The following is an 11,561-nucleotide window of genomic DNA, read 5'->3' on the forward strand; positions in this document are numbered from 1 at the left end:
ATGCCGGCTCGCGTCTTTTATGCAGGGGCGGGGGGCTACGGCCGTGGTTGGTGGGGGTTGTGTGTGCGACTGGTGGTGACCGGTGACAAAATCATGGGGATTTGATGCCGTTTTCGCATGCGGCAGTGGCCACGTTGAATTCACTCGTCGACGCCGTGGTTGGTGACTTGGTGGTGCGTGCGCTGGTGTGGATAGCCCAAGGTCGTTTTCTTTCTTTCGTTCATTGATTCGCCTCGATCATGCGTACGTGCATGGCGTGGTGGCCAGCATAATATCACTGGTAAATGCAGCATGTTACCATGTGTTCAACGTCTAGAAGGCGGCCGGAACCGGTGGCAGCCTGGATGGATGACTAAACTGGTTGGTTGAAGATTCCGTTGCTTCACATTTTTATGCACTTGTGTGTGTTGATTTGACCGCTGACCGGTGGAGCTTGCTTGGCGGCAACTATTTCTCAGTCGCCTAACTTTTTTTATTTATTTCAATCACATTTTCCCTTGTCTTCCTCTTCCTCCAGCCCCCCTCTCCCGCGCAGCCACCAGTCGAACCGTTGTCCCATGCCGCTCAAAGGCCACCTCCAATGCAGGGGCGCTTAAAATCCTAAATTGAGCTGCATGCACAAGCACCAAGTCGTTAGACTAGTCACAGTGGGGAGTAACTTAAAGTAGTAACATGCATATGTTACTAGTCTATATTACCATTTCCACAGTGGGTAGTAACATATATGTTGCGTCATGCATCACTTCATTTATTAGGACTCATTTTTTCTTGATATGCGTGATGTTACAGTAACTAAGGCTAGTCATAGTGGAAATAACATAAGTAGTAACATAGATGCCACATAAGCAAAAAAGATGATGTGTCATGTAATTAAAGACGAGAGAGACAAATAGAGTAACATAATATGTTACCATCACCTAGCTGTTTCCGATACAAAATGAGCCTACAAAGCAATAAATGAAGATATGTATGTTACTACACCTATGACACTTCCCACTATGAAGATGGTAACATGGACTAGTAACATATGTATGTTACTAGTCTAAATTACTCCTCACTATGACTAGCGTAACTATGTTATCACATGCCTCTCTTTCTTCATTAATTACATGCCACATCATCTATTTTGGCTAGATAAGTGTGATGTAACCACCTATGTTACTTTCACTGTGGGTAGTCTTAGGAGCTGTATGACTCCTCCTATGGGTCGATGACAAAAAGAACTAGAATGACATGAAAACTACCCAAACGATCATGATTGAAACTCGAATAATCCTATACGATGCTTCATACGCGTGTTACATAACCTCCCCCCCCCCCCCCCCCCTACGAGTGGGGCACATCCCCTTCCCTATATTTGCAATCAAAAGTTGCCGACTGGTGGTCGGTGGGTCCTGTGGTCATTGACGATGAGTTACTCCTACCAGGAACTTGCTCGTAGGTACGACTACATGTGATAAGCCTTGGGCATAAAATGGCTTAATTTGGTGGACAAATTAGGTGCCGTGTCAAATTAAAGGACGTGGCGCCGTAGGGGGCTGTTAATCAATCAAGGAGCCAATAGTCATAGTCAACTGAGGAATCATGGGTCATGCATGAGTGGCTTGCTGCTTTGCAAGTTGTTTCATTTAACATTGCGTACGTACCCGTGCGTTTGGCTTGGTGTAGCTATGATTCCTCTTTTTATAAAGATTGATCGTTGTTTTTTAATATGTATACTTACGATCATGTATGACCAGGACTCGATCCACTATTTTTTTTAGTATGAGCAGCCTTGCACTTTTGGGCAGTGAGGGAAGAAACCAGGGACGGGTCTTTTTTTTGCGGTAAGGAGGAGTTTTATTACAAAATTATAGGATTACAATCTACTGGCAACAGATCCTCGATACACGGAGGGCCTCTCTGAAGCCAAACAGCAGTACACGATTCTGTACGGCTGTAATTAGCCAGACAATCTGCTACCCTATTTTGATCCCTACGAATCTTCTGGGGAATAGACTCCCTCTCCTCCATCAAGGCCTTGATCTCAGCTACCAAGTGCCCATAAGCTGACCGTGAGAGATTCTCATTTGATAAGATGGATAGAGCCTCAATTGAATCTGATTGGATGATGACTTGCAGCTCTGTGTGTTGGAGAGCTAAAGCCATGCCTTGCATAAGCGTATGGATCTCCGCTTCAAGAGCATCATTGCATCTGAATAAAACCCTATAAGCAGTAAAGATGACCGAACCGTCATGACATCATAGCACCATATCAGTCGCAGCGGGGCCATCATGAACGCGGGACGGGTCTTGACGTGAGGACGGAACGGAACGGTCCATCCATCGACATACCCAGGTTTGACATTTTGTGGCTCCCTTGTTTATACTTCCTCCGTTCAGAAATACTTGTCGCAAAAAATGGGTAAAAGCGGATGCATCTAAAACTAAAATACGATTAGATACATCCATTCTCCCGATAAGTATTTCTGGACGGAGGGAATATATGATATCATGAGTGTTTTATATAGGATCTGCAGAGTCTTAGCCGTCTGAGAATTGGTGTTAGCTTGGACGAGTAAACCGGTTGAATAGTCCATCGATTCACTTGGTAGTGTTTGTGTTTGACCATTGACGACTGAACATATCTTGGTGTGCTTCGACGGGCGAGTTTGCGTCGCTGGCTGCTGTGCCATTAGTTTTATCGCAATCAACGGAAGATAGTACGTATTATCTCCAACCAGGAATTTTCCTTCATGTACTGTGTGAGGCATGGGATGGTAATACTAAAGCGTCTTGTCAAATCAAATTGAAGCACGTTACCGGGAGATTGTGTTTTCAATTGACCAGCCAACGAATAGTCAGCCGAGGAATCACCTGAGCCAAGTCAGCGGCTTGCTGGTTTACACGTTCGTAAGTGTACGCATGCATGTGTTTGAAATGCCGAATAGAAATTGATGAGCCATATTCGCTTTTAGAAAGATTCGTGTATACAGTGACGCTCATGACTCGACACTTTCTTGCATGAGTGAAACGATAAGGGAAGTGACGTGCGGTGAGAACCGGATCAACTGAAACCAGGTTTGACATTGCCGGCCCAGGTGTTCGCGCGGATCGTGTCAGAGGAAGAGGACAAATTCTTCTTCTTCTTCTTCTTTTTTTGCGGGAGACAAATTCTTCTTCTTCACTTGAAACTTCTTTCTTTATGCCTGGTGAAATCTGTGATGCCATGCCGCGCGCCTAGTTCCTCGATCGGGTGGGGAAGTCGAGTTTGGTGGAGGATATTGTGTGTGATGTACTGATGTGATGTTGGCCGCCTCGTGTCGTCTCGTATACAGAGTGGGTGGACACGTTGAATTCAGTCGTGGTGCAAGTGCAAGTGCAAGTGCACGAGGGTTGGTGACCCAGTGTGCGTTGCTAATCCATCCGGCCGTCGTTTTGTTCCATTTACTTATATAATGCTACGTGCATGGCTAGTACTTCCTCCGTTTCTAAATACATATAAATCTTTCTAATGATTTTAATATGAACTACATATCGATGTATATAGATATAACTTAGAGTGTACTCCCTCCGTTCCTAAATATAAGTTTTTGTAGAGATTCTACTAGGTGGACTACATACAGAGCAAAATGGATGAATCTACACTTAAAATGCATCTATATACATCCGTATGTGGTTCACAGTGAAATCTCTACAAAGACTTATATTTAGGAACAGAGGGAGTAGATTCACTCATTTTGCTTCATATGTAGTCCATATTTAAATCTTTAAAAATACTTACATTTAGGAACAGAAGGAATACAACTATAGGTCTGAAGGTCTATAACTAACCGTATAGTACGTGTGCTGACGTCCAGAAGGCGGCCGGAAAATGGTGGAAGCTTAGCTTGGATGAGTATAATAAGGTATGATGTATCTAGCATAGAAACAAATACAGCCGCTTGAGCGACAAATAATACGCATCCAGTCATCCCAAAGATTCTCCAGAAGTATAAAGCACCAAACATAATAAAAATTACACCAAGGGCCATGGATAACAGAACGACCATAGCCGCCGCTAGAATGAGCCGCCAACGCACTGCTGTAGCCGCTCCCGTACTGGAGCCGGCCTGACCTTGTCGATGACAACCGGGAAGTTTTCGTGCACATGCCACTAAGGACCAGCATTCGGGAGCTGCAGCCGTCGCCATTGAATCCTTGAATCGATATGAAAAACCTGACATCAAATCTCGTCGTTGCATATACACGATGAGAAACCCTAACCTCACCGCTCCGAGGAGCTGGCTGGAATCTACGCCGGAGCTCCGTCTAATCCGTCCCGACGAACAGACTTGAGGAGGATCGAAGCCCGGAAGACTGACTCGAAGAAAAAGCGCCGCCCTTGCGGAACCAAAACCCTTCCTATCTAAACTGAGGCACTAGGAATACCTTCCCCGCCACTGATCGCCGGAGCAGCAGGCGGAGAGGAGGCGACTCCATGGACTCGCCGGTGAAGATCGAAGGAAAGAAGACCCTCTCTAGTCGCCTTGCGAGAGGAAAAAAAAAGCCCATCAACGTAAACTCAAGCTTACTTTGATGGTCGGTGGGTGCTCTCGTCCTCATTGAGGATGGAAGTTACTCCTACCAGGAAAACACCTGCTCGTAGGCACATGTGATAAGCCTGGGGCATGATCGCTTAATTTGGAGGTCAAATTAGGTGCCGTGTCAAATTAACGCACATGGCGCCATAGTGGGTCGTTAATCAATCAATGGAGCTAATAGTCATAGTCAACTGAAGAATCACGGGCCATGCATGAGTGGCTTGCTGCTTTGCAAGTTCTTTCATTTAACATTGCGTACGTACCCGTGCGTTTGGCTTGGTGTAGCTATGATTTCTCTTTTTATGAAGACTGATCGTTGATTTTTATATATGTACTTTTTTTGCGGGACTTTTTATATATGTACTATATATGATCATGTATGACCAGGACTCGATCGACTCTTTTTTTGGTATGAGCAGCTTTTGGGCAGTGAGTGAAGCAACGAGGGACGGGTCTTGACGTGAGAACGGAAGGGTCCATCCGTCGACATAGCCAGGTTTTGACATTTTGCGGCTCCCTTGTTTTGACATGGCCAGGATTATGAGTGTTTTTATATAGGATCTGCAAATTCTTAGCCGTCTGAGAATTGGTGATAGCTTGGACGAGTAAACAGTTTGAATATTCCGTCACTTAACTTCTTAGCGTTTGTATTTTGACCGTTGTGTGCTTTGACGAGCTTGGGTCGCTGGCTGCTGGGCCATTAGTTTATCGCAATCGACGGAAGATAGTATTATCTCCAGCCAGGAATTTTCCTTGTCAAATCAAACCAAAGCACGTTACCAGGAGATTGTGCTTTCAATTGACCAGCCAACGAATAGTCAACTGAGGTATCACCTGAGTCAACACAGTGGCTTGCTGGTTGACACGTTCGTAAGTGTACGCATGCATGTGTTTAAAATGCTGAATAGAAATTGATGTGCAATATTCGCTTTTAGAGAGATTCGTGTAATTAAGGGAAGTGACGTGCGGTGAGAACCCGAATCAACGGAAGCAAAGGTTTGACATCCCGGCCCAGGTGTTTGCGCGGATCGTGTCAGAGGAAGAGGACAAATTCTTCTTCACTTGAAAGTTTTACTCCCTCCGTTTGAAATTACTTGTCGTAGAAATGGATGTATCTAGATATTTTTTAGTTCTAGATACATCCATTTCTACAACAAGTAATTCGAAACGGAGGGAGTATTTATTTATGCCTGGTGAAAATTGTGATGCCATGCCGCGCGCATAGCCTAGCTTTCTCGATCGGGCGGGGGAGCCGAGTTTGGTGGATGAGATTGTGTGTGATGTCGGCCGCGTCGTGTCTCCTAGTATGCAGAGTGTGCCGTGGTTGGTGGTGGGGCTATTTGTCCATTCACGGCAATGGACACGTTGAATTCGGTCGTGGTGCAAGTGCAAGTGCACGAGCCACGAGGGTTGGTGACCCTGCGTGCATTGCTAATCCATCCGCCCGGTCGTTTTTTCCTAGTTACTCACATAATGCGTACGCGCATGGTAGTACAATACTGCAAAGGCATCTTCCCACAAACTGGTTTTATCATAGCATCTATAGCCGGGTGCCCAAAACTCGCCTCATACGTTTGGGTGGACCGCCCGTCACAATTTTTTGACCCAGACGGCTTCCTGAAACGGGCTTCCAACGCCCGGGTTGACCGACAACCCTCGTATCCGATCCAAATATGAGGCGGATATGGGGCGCCCGGCCTCGTCCGTCACGTCGGACCCGATAGCCCGATCCCATCCTAAATTGCATCAAATCCATCCCTAAGACCAGCCGGATCCATTTGCTATCTCCTCTCTTCTTCCTCCTCCGCGCCGTCCGTCTCACAGCTCCGTCACCACGCGCGCTCTGCAACCGTTCCTAGCCTCTGCTCCGCCAACTCCGGCAGAGCAGTCCTATCTACCGTCCTTGTCACGGGGGACGTCGTCGCCGGCCCGGACGCCGCAGTGGTGCGTCTGGCAACTCTCTGGCTCCGCCTTGCGCTTGTTGTGTTCGACACATTGTTTGACCAAATTTTTTATGGAAACCGATGGATTCCGATGCTTCGTAGGACGAGGAGTATGGACCAACGGAGCTTGATCAAATGATTCAAGATGAGTTTTTCGACTAAACCCCTCGGTTTATATAGGCGCCGGGGTATTTAGGGTTACATATGGTTGGTTGCCAACTAGAAATAAACACGCCGACTATCAAAGTTGTCTTTTAAGTATACGCCAAGTCTACGGTGGTGTCCATCTTGATCACGCTCGGAGTCGGGGCTTCAGGATTCCTTCCTTGTGGAGATCGGCGGGCCATATGCTCGGCCTATGGACTGTGGGTCGTATAGGTGGATACCCCCTAGTCCAGGATACCATCACTTATGTTGCTCTTTAAGGACACTCACGGTGATTTTCTCTTAGCATGATTCATAGACAAAATACTGAGGTGACACAATAATTTAAGAAGAGAGCTATGAGTTGAATGTTACTCCCTGTCTTTCGGTTTAAATGGCACATTTCAAAATCTATGTTTTTTCTAGCTTGTTAGTCCCATATTTCACTTCTCTCCATCACATATTTAGTTCCCGAGGCGATTTACAGCATTCTATGCAATGATTAAATGACCATGCATGCATTGCAGTTAATGCAATTTGGTACTTTGACAAAGACAATTCTTCACGGTAGACGCAGACATGATCCTAAATTAATTAAAACATCACTCAGATACAAGTAACAATAGCCATAAGTGAAAATGCGATCAAACTTTTCAACATCTAACTTACAAAAGAGCTAGTCTAAACTTCTAGATTACATTGACGGGAAATCTTGGGCAACATGTAGCAGGTGCATGTCACCATAAATACAAAAGAGCTAGACGCCTAGACCTCAAAGCAGGTGCATGTCACCATAAATCTAACTAGTCGTTTAGTCGCGAAGCTAGCGCTGGGTTGGAGGGAAAAGCCATGTCACCGGGAAGCCCTTTAACGGGCGCACCGGCTTCTCCAGGAACAACTCCGACCGCTGCGTGCTCATGTCGTAGACGATGCAGTAGAAGGGCTCCTGTTGTGTCCCGTAGCCGTAGTATCGATGATCGTATCTTTTCGCGCTAAGGTCCACCGTGAAGAAGATGCGGTTCCCAGCGGTGTAGATTGGGTCATGCTCGCCAGTAGCATGAACAACTCGGGAGCACCATGGCCCGACGAACAACACCCGGTCATCGCCCACGCTCCTTATACTTGTCCACCGCGACCTCTCCACGTCCGCCTTGAGTACCTCGAACTCCAGCTCCAGCCCGTCCATGAGCGCACTCCTCAAGCCGGCGCTGCTGAACCACTCGAGCATCGTGTCGTCCCTGCAGACCAGCAGCAACGTGCCGCTAGATTCAAGCAGGTATCGTGACGAGTGTTTGAGGACCCCACGGGGGCTACCCATGAGGCGCTCGACCCGTGACACAGTCGGATTGCTGGTGCGCCTGTCCGTGCCGATGGAAACGGAGAAGAGCCCATTGAACTTGTCGAGGGCGTAGAGCTTTCCCTCGCAGGAGACAATGTGTTGGAGGTCGCGAAGCTCGTCGGGTGTGCTGGACCACCACGAGGACGCCCCTGGCCGGCACAAGGCAAGCTTGCTGCCATACGTCAATGCCTCGTTATCATTGACGATCGCTGCGACGAGGTCGTCAGAGCACACGACGAGCTTCAGCATGTCGGGCACCGGCTGGTCGTTCGCGACGAGGAGAGGCACGTTGGGGGCGTACGTGTCGGAGAGGCCGGGGAGCAGGATGGTGGTGGACATGGAGAAGGGGCTGACCAGCGTATAGGCGCCGTCGTAGCGCTCAAACACGAGCCACTCGCCGCAGGAGCTCTGCGCGTGCGGCAGCTGCCGGTGGCGGTCGAGGTGGAGCGGCAGCGGCCGGAAGGCGGAGTCCGGCAGGCTATAGAATGTCCGGTCAGGCAAGGCGAGCCACGGGTAGTGCGGGGGCGGAGAGGTCTGCCGCGCAGAGGCGCGCCACTGTTTGCAGACGGCGGCGAAGCGGACCCGGTCGGCATGGCAAGGCAGGTGGCGGAGCACGACGCCCGCGAGCTTGGTGGATGCTCGACCAGGGAACTTGGGCGCGCCGTGTTGGCGACGACATGATGATGGGCGTTGTTGCTGAGGGTCGACGTGGACGAGCACTAGTAGAAAAAGAGGCTTTCATACGCCTCATTAGTTCCCAAAATAATCGAACCGCGACCAAAGGAGTCTTTAGTCGCGGTTCGGGAGGAGACCCGCGACCAACTATCTGGGCCCAGCGCGCTCGGTCCACAGCTGGCGGACGGGAGGGGCTTTAGTCCCGGTTGGCCTGGCCAACCGGGACTAAAGGTCCTCAGGCTGGCCCGAAGGCCTTTAGTCGCGGTTGGCCAGACCAACCAGGACTAAAGTCCCGGTTGGTCTGGCCAACCGCGACTAATGGCCCGAACCTTTAGTCGCGGTTGGCCAGACCAACCGGGACTAAAGGTCTAACCTTTAGTCCCGGTTGGCCAGACCAACCGGGACTAAAGATTTGAGGCCTCATTTTCAAACTCTACACCCGGTGGATCGCCTTTTCAGTTTTAGAAAAACCAAAAGAAAATGATGAAAATGTCAAAAAAATAAAATAAAATAAGTTTCCCATGTGATATGTGGTCTAGTTGTTGGGAAAATTAACAAATATGAATTTCGACTTTATTTGCAAAATCTCTCTGGAATTTCTTAAAATGGGCATAACTTTTGCATACGAACTCGGATGAAAAAGTTTTTTATATGAAAAATCATCTACTCGAAAAGTTACATCCGATTTTAACGGGGGAAACCCCGTTAAACATTTTCAAAATCCTCAAAAACCTAACAGAAAAAAAGATACGGGGCTTTTAAGATCTGGAGAGGCAATAGAATTCAAAAAATTTCAAATTATGGTCAAACTGTGGTCAAACAATGGTAAAACTAATTATTCTAGAATATTAGTGTTACTAAATAATTATTTCAGTTTTTTTTTAAATTTTGGTCAAATCTGGTCAAACAGTGGTCAAATAATGGTCAAACTAATTATTCCAGAAATATTAGTGTTACTAAATAATTATTGTTTTTTAAAACAGTAGTTTCAAACTCAAACAGTGAAATGTGTCACTTCATGCTCAAGCTAAATTCCTGAGGGTTAATAGAATTGACATCCTACTATTGTCAGGAAAACAACAAGTGCAGACTTGGAAACGAGGGAGAATAGAACCCGAAAGTTAAGCGTGCTCAGGCTGGAGTAGTGAGAGGATGGGTGACCGTCCGGGAAGTTAGATGATTTGGAATGATGATGGGTGATTAGGGATTAGAGGATAAATTGAGCAGTGATGAGGGGTGGTGATTAGAGATTAGAGGTTAAAATAATTCAGAAATTTGAAAATAAAAAAAATAAAAAAATTCGCAAAAAAACCAGGTTTAAACCTGCGGAGGAGGCCTTTAGTCCCGGTTAGCCACGAGAACCGGGACTAAAGGACGGGCCTTTAGTCCCGGTTAGCCACGAGAACCGGGACTAAAGCCATTAGTCGCGGTTCGTAAGAGGCGCGACTAAAGGGGGGGGGTCTTTAGTCGCGCATATTTAGTCCCGGTTGCACAGCCGGGACTAAAGGCCTTTGCGAACCGGGACTAAAGGCCTTTTTTCTACCAGTGGAGACAGCTCCGGTGTGTTGCAAGCCTGTATGTCCACCGGTCCCCTGCCGTCGTCTGCAACCCTGCGTAGGAGCAATATATGTATAGGCGGTTGGCACGACACGAGAACGTTTTCCCGATAATACGCAGAACGTTTACCTTGCTGATTCGGAAGTGTGAGCCTCCTTCCTTTCCGAACTCGGACTAGCTCAAAAAATACGAACGGCACCCAAATTATCGGCAACTAAATTAGAGCTACAGTCGGACCTCTCAAACTCGCCTCATACAACCGGGCGGGCCGCCCAGTCACTGACTGGTCACTTTTTTTATCCAGACGGACGCATCAAACGGACCCCAAATGTCCGGACTGACCGGCATCCCCATATCCAGCCCAAATATGGGACGGATATGAGGGCCGGGGCACGCCACTTCGTACTGATGAAGGGGTCTCATCAGGAAACGCCCTCAAATCCGGCGGTCCGAAGTTCGTCTCCTCCGTCGACCGGTGGCGCCGCGTGGTGCAGCTCCGACGGGTCGCGTAGTGCGTTGCCCGACTATTTAATTCGACCGGCGGCACCGAAACCCTACCATCGTCCATCCACATTCTCCTCCTCCTGTCTGTCGCCGCCGCCGCCACTTTCCACTCCACTCGTCCACCTAGTAGTCATGCCCCCACACCGCCGGGTGAGGAGCGAGCCCTTTCGGACGCCGGAGCACCGACTCGAGCTCCCTGAGCAGATCCGGTCTAGGCGCGAAGTCCGGATCGTCGTGGGGCTACCTTCAGATGCAATGGATCCGGAGGAGGAGTTGGAGGAGGAGGAGGAGGTGGAGGAGGATGAGGAGAAGGAGAACGACGAGGAGGAGGAGGATTCTGAGGAGGAGGAGGATGTGGGGGACGCTGGCGACGGGGATCTGCAGACGGAGCAGCAGACCATTCTCGATTGGGAAAATTTTGTTCTTGCCACTCTAGATTTTGCCAATTTTCCTTATGCCACCCTAGATTTTGACATTTCACTTTTGCCACTCTTAGCTTTTGATAATTATCATAATTGTCATTTCATGGCAAAAGCAAAATAATTTTATTTCATTTTTTCCACTCTTAGCTTTTGAAATGTATCACAATTGCTACTTTGAAATTTTGTCTGCCATTGGAATGGTCAATTGTGACGATTGTAAAAAAACTAAGAGTGGCAAAAATGAAATGTCAAAATCTAGAGTGGCATAAGGAAAATTGGCAAGATCTAGACTGGCAAAAACAAAATTTTCCCTTCTCAATTCCCTCCGGTCGGAGTCGGCTGGGGAGGCAAGACGCCGTTGCCGGCAAGAGATGGAGGCGCAAGAGGCTGCGGAGGAGGCGGAGATGTTCGACTA

At 48.0% G+C, this 11,561-nt stretch overlaps 1 pseudogene; it reads right to left on the reverse strand.

Annotated features, from left to right (window-relative positions):
• Positions 1–7,359: 7,359 nt before the first annotated feature.
• Positions 7,360–8,667, reverse strand: LOC123177349 (uncharacterized; annotated as a pseudogene).
• Positions 8,668–11,561: the final 2,894 nt, after the last annotated feature.

The sequence above is a fragment of the Triticum aestivum genome, chromosome 1D, assembly GCF_018294505.1.
Source record: "Triticum aestivum cultivar Chinese Spring chromosome 1D, IWGSC CS RefSeq v2.1, whole genome shotgun sequence".
Taxonomy (NCBI): domain Eukaryota; kingdom Viridiplantae; phylum Streptophyta; class Magnoliopsida; order Poales; family Poaceae; genus Triticum; species Triticum aestivum.